Genomic DNA, 6,000 nt, shown 5'->3' on the forward strand with positions numbered 1-6,000 from the left:
ACCATGAAAGTATAGAGAATTTATGGAATGGCTAAACATATAGTGTGCTACCTATTCTTTATGTATTTATAAAATAGGAATGAGTACAATATCTTCCTTCATGTTGCTGATATTAAAAGACTGGAATGAGCCCTCATAGAGGTTTTCTTCCGTTTGTTTTTGTATCAATACTCAAACTTATTTTATTTCTCTTGGGATAAAAAAGATCTTCCCCTTTAATAAGAGAAAAAAACTTTTTTCATTTGGGTCCTAGGACTTTGTAAACTCCAGCTGACTGTTTAGAATATATTAAGGCACAACAAATATACTGGAAGATTTGCCAGACAGAAAAAGCTTTAAATTCACCTACATTCTGTATTTCAGAGCTGTGATTTTTATAGTCACTTGCTGACTTCCTTGATGGCTTCAAAAAAGTTTAGATTTGAGAGTATTTTTGTTATTTATTTTTATTATCCCACTACACTAAAAAGAAAATCATTGTTTGAAAAAATCTCTGTTTAATAACTCAGTTTTAATAAATTCTTAAATACATATGGGATTTTATTTTTTTTTAAGATTTTATTTATTTATCTGAGAGAGAGCATGAGGGGGGGTGTCAGAGGGAGAAGCCGACTCCCCGCCGAGCAGGGAGCCTGATGTGGGACTCAATCCCGGGACTCCAGGATCATGACCTGAGCCAAAGGCAGTTGCTTAACCAACTGAGCCATCCAGGCACCCCTACACATGGGATTTTAATTCTTCTAATTAAGGCTGAAACCATATATTATTATTTGTGGATTTAAAGAGTGGAATATTCACTTGTGAAAAAAGAGAAAAGTCCAACGTGAAACATTCCACAATTAATGTTTAAGCTAATCCAGAGTTCTTTGCCAGCCATTCTGTAGGGTTACATTGAGCATTTATAAACAAAGCTGGTTTCTAGATACTGCCTAGAAGCTTACTGCCTCTCACCTTTATTTGTTTTTTTAGAAAATTGCTAAAATTTGGTGGTATTTTTTTTTGTTAAGTTCTAATTTTTATTAAGTTTTAATTTTTATTAATTTTTTTAAGTTTGTATTTTTTTATTTTTTTATTTTATTTTTTTATTTATTTATTTTTTTTAATTTATCTGAGAGAGAGAATGGGAGACAGAGCATGAGAGGGGGAGGATCAGAGGGAGAAGCAGACTCCCCGCTGAGCAGGGAGTCCGATGCGGGACTCGATCCCGGGACTCCAGGATCATGACCTGAGCCGAAGGCAGTTGCTTAACCAACTGAGCCACCCAGGCGCCTAAGTTTGTATTTTTTTAAAAAAATTTTTATTTTTGGGGCGCCTGGGTGGCTCAGTCGTTAAGCGTCTGCCTTCGGCTCAGGTCATGGTCCCAGGGTCCTGGGATCGAGCCCCACATCGGGCTCCCCGCTCAGCGGGAAGCCTGCTTCTCTCTCTCCCACTCCCCCTGATTGTGTTCCCTCTCTCGCTGTGTCTCTATCAAATAAATAAATAAAATCTTTAAAAAAAAAAAAAAAAAAATTTTTATTTTTAAGTAATCTCTACACCCAACATGGGGCTCAAACTCAAACCCCAAGATTAAGAGTCACAGGCTCCACTGACTGAGTCAGCAAAGCACCCCTAAGTTTTTATTTGAATTCCAGTTAGTTGGGGTGCCTGGGTGGCAGAGTTAGTTAAGCATAACAACCGTAAGTTGGTTTTTGCTAAGGTTGTGATCTCAGGGTCATGATCTCAGGGTCCTGACATTGAGCCCTGTGATGAGCCCCATGTCGAGCCCTGCATCAGGCTCTGCACTCAGTGTGAAGTCTGCTTGGGATTCTCTCTCCTTCTCCCTCTGCCCCTCCCACCTGTGCTCTGCCTCTCTCTCTCTGTCTCTCTCTCAAATAAATAAATAAATAAATAAATAAATAAATAAATCTTTTTAAAAAAATTCCAGTTAGTTAACATGCAGTGTTATATTAGTGCCTCTCAACTTTATTTTTTTTTAAGATTTTTATTTATTTATTTCAGAGAGAGAGAGAGCAAGCATGAGCAGGGGGGAGGGGCAGAGGGAGAAGCAGACACCCTACTGAGCAGGGAGCCTGCCACGAGGCTTGATCCCAGGACCCAGGCGTCCCAGTGCCTCTCAACTTTAAATTAAACCTTGTTAGCTTTATTTTTTTTAATTCCAGAAGGAATTAACTTACATTATTCAACTAGGTTTCATTTTCATCTTCATTTCTAGTATTTCTAGTATTCTCAAACAAAACTCTATTCATTTTTTCAGCAATAGAGATCCTCCCTTTCCTCATGACTAGGCTTTAAACCAAATATCATCATCCCCCAAAGACAGATTACTAATTAGACACAAATCACAAGTTTGTTGGTAATTTGAGACACATAATGGCCTTTATTATTTTTCTTTATTTTTCTTTTTTTTAAAGATTTTATTTATTTATTTGACAGAGAGAGACACAGCGAGAGAGGGAACACAAGCAGGGGGAGTGGGAGAGGGAGAAGCAGGCTTCCTGCCGAGCAGGGAGCCCGATGCGGGGCTCGATCCCAGGACCCTGGGATCATGACCTGAGCCAAAGGCAGATGCTTAACGACTGAGCCACCCAGGTGCCCCCTTTATTATTTTTAATAAGTACTTTATCACCAGGTGCACCTAAACATTAATGTTAACATTACTTATTTACATTCAAGGCCAGGGAGTCGAGGGGAGGAAGAAAACTGGAAGGGGAGAGAATGGGAGAGGATGGCATCTTCTTGATTTGGCTAAAGAGCCAAACTTGATGAGTCAGAAGAAATCAGTCTGTCATGGGCAACTTGTTCCACATCCCACCCACCCCTTCCCTCTCCAACTCAGAAGTCCTGAGTTCTCAATGTCTGTAATCTTTGCTCCTTGTACCTGATCACAGTTAAGGGGTGGAGGGTTCTTGCTCCATTGTGCAGTTAATCGTATGGTGCTTTAATCTTCAGGCCTTTAAAAAAAACAAAAACAACTTTTGGACAATGACACTATCATAGATTTTTATTTAAATATTTAAAATTCTGCATGCTACAGTGTTTGTATTGGCAGCCAGATGTATCTTCTTCTTCAGACTGTGAATAAATCTGGTGATTTTACAGGGCCGCTAGTTAACAAAGCATTTCCTCTTAGACTTGTAAAGTCCTAGCTCAGGTAGTTGCTTATTACTCTACACATGCTAATCTGCCCTCACCTTGACTTTGGTGACAACAAAAGGAAAGTTTTTCTAGTATTGCAGAGGCCACAAGAACAACTCTAGTTGTGATTTTAAGTTTTTCAAACTTTGTCAAGTTTTCCTTATTATTCTGTTGGCCTGAGGTTAAAGCAGAAGTGGAGCTTCTTTAGCATCTGACTCTTTTTTTTTTTTTTTTTAAGATTTTATTTATTTATTTGACAGAGAGAGACACAGCGAGAGAGGGAGCACAAGCAGGGGGAGTGGGAGAGGGATAAGCAGGCTTCCCGCGGAGCAGGGAGCCCGATGCGGGGCTCGATCCCAGGACCCTGGGATCATGACCTGAGCCGAAGGCAAACGCTTAACAACTGAGCCACCCAGGCGCCCAGAAGTGGAGCTTCTTTAAACATAACATCACTATCTCATGAGCAGAAAAAAATCAGGCCCAAAAAGTATAAGTCCTAGATATTTGTTTCTAAGTAGATTCAGTCATGGTACTGGTGCTGCCTGTCAGTGTAGAACTCTAGCCACCTGAGAAGAAGTGGCCTTGACACTGCTCAGTTAATTAAACAAGGCCATTAGACTGAGGTGGCTTTCATGTGGTAGCCATCTACATAAGCGAACTAAACCTAAGCCTGTAAATGCCTCAAGATTATGAAATCAAAACCTAAGGACAACCAAGCACAAACAGCCAACAAGGCTTTAAGCCAATCAAATAATTTCTTTACTTCTGCACTTTCTCTATGAAGTCTTTCTCCTGGCACCTATTGCAGAGCACTCCTAGCCACTTTTTTTGTTTGGCACTGCCAGATTCAAATAGATTTTTGCTCAGATGAACTCTTAAAATTTTTAATGTGCCTCATCTTCTCTCTTAACACCACCAAACACTAAACACCTTCAGACAGGGACATTATTTCCCCCTGAACATTCAGTTCAGTGAGTGGATGTGATTTTTGCTACTGTAGAATTCTGGCAAAAGGAATAATAATTATCTTGCATTTTCAATTTTACTATGTTTTGCATTATATTTTGATGTAGCAGGCTGTGAAAGGCTTTCAACAGGAATAGGGATATTACATGTGGTAGCGATAATTTTATTGAAACACCTGCATTGAAATTCATTTAGGTTTTTTTCTCATCAGATTCTGTTCCAAATAAGTATTCTGCAAATCCAAGTGGATTACCAGTGTGTTGTACACTTGTTATAGAACAACATTACATATTGGTCTACACCAAAAATAGTAAGACTTCCTTCCCATCTAAAATATTTTTAAATGTTCTTTACATTAAAAATTTATGTTTTATTTGTAAACCTTTAGAGCCTTTGTCTATTTTTCTAAGTTAACTGTACTTTAAAAAGTGTTTGGTATCTACTTTTGTAACTTCGTCAGAATAAAATACATTGTAAGAAAAAAGTTTGCAATATATGATTGTTGAGAACACTATTACTAATTTGCTAATGTGTGTGCTCCCCACATAACAATGAATATTTGCTGAAAAAGGAATGAGTCTCAGAGAGTTTAGTAACTTGCCCTTGGTCACTGAAGGGGAGCAGAATTTGCCACCTCAAAATATGCCTCTTTGGCATAAGGATTATTTTGGGCTGATTAAATTTTTAAAAACTTCAGACACAAGAAAAGCTCTGAAAACAGAGTAGAAGTTACCCTTTTGTGAGGGAAACTTACTTTTATAAGGAAAGTCTCCACTTGTTAAGGATGTTTCCCTCTCTGTACCCTGGAAGAGGAGGATGACTAAATCTCTAGAGATCTATCAGTGGAGAAGGCAAAGACCTAAATCTGTATAACAAGGTTACCCTTGTTTACTGTGCTTTCCCTGGTAGCCTCCCTTAACTGGCTCCCCAACCCCCAACATCTTCTTTTGTCTTTAGCTGGAGATATTATTTAAGGTGGTGACTCTGGCCATTTCAGGGAATTACTCGGTTTCTCTTCCAGGTATACAGGAGGTAGACATGTTACTAAACTTCTGTTTTTCTCTGTTAATCTTTTTTACATGGAGGGTCTCAACCAAGAACCTAGAAGGGTAAAGGGAAAATTATTTTCCTTACCTGTATCACTCAGCTTTGGGAAATCCTACTTTGGGAACCATTAACTTTTGGATCTTCTTCTTCTTCTTTTTTTTTTTTTTAAGATTTTATTTAGGGGCACCTGGGTGGCTCAGTTGGTTAAGTGTCTGCCTTTGGCTCAGGTCATGATCCCGGGATCCTGGGATCGAGCCCCACATCAGGCTCCCTGCTCATTGGGGAGCCTACTTCTCCCTCTCCTTCTGCTGCTTCCCCTGCTTGTGCTTGCTCTCTCTCTCTCTCTGTCAAATAAATAAATAAAATCTTTAAAAATTTTTTAAATTAAAATTTAAAAAAAGATCTTGTTTATTTGGGGCTCCTGGGTGGCTCAGTTGGTTAAGTGTCTGCCTTCAGCTTAGGTCATGATCCCAGGGTTCTAGGATTGAGCCCCAGCATCGGGCTCCCTGCTCAGTGGGGAATCTACTTCTCCCTCTGCCCCTCCCCCTGCTCATGCTTGCGCTTTCTCTCGCTCTCTCTCTCTGAAATAAATAAATAAAATCTTTTTTTAAAAAGATTTTCTTTATTTAATAGGGAGAGAGCACACTTGAGCACAAGGGGTGGGGGGCATAATGGGAGGGGCAAAGAGAAGGGGCAGAAGGGGAGGAGGAGGGAGAGGGGCAAGCAGACTTAGCCGTGAGCACAGAGCCTGACTTGGGGCTCGATCTCATGACCCTGAGATCAAGACCTGAGCCAAAATCAAGAGTTGGATGCTGAACAGACTGAGCCACCCAGGCACCCCTTGGATCCTCT

Source organism: Phoca vitulina, unplaced genomic scaffold (genome assembly GCF_004348235.1).
Source record: "Phoca vitulina isolate PV1807 unplaced genomic scaffold, GSC_HSeal_1.0 scaffold35, whole genome shotgun sequence".
Lineage (NCBI taxonomy): Eukaryota > Metazoa > Chordata > Mammalia > Carnivora > Phocidae > Phoca > Phoca vitulina.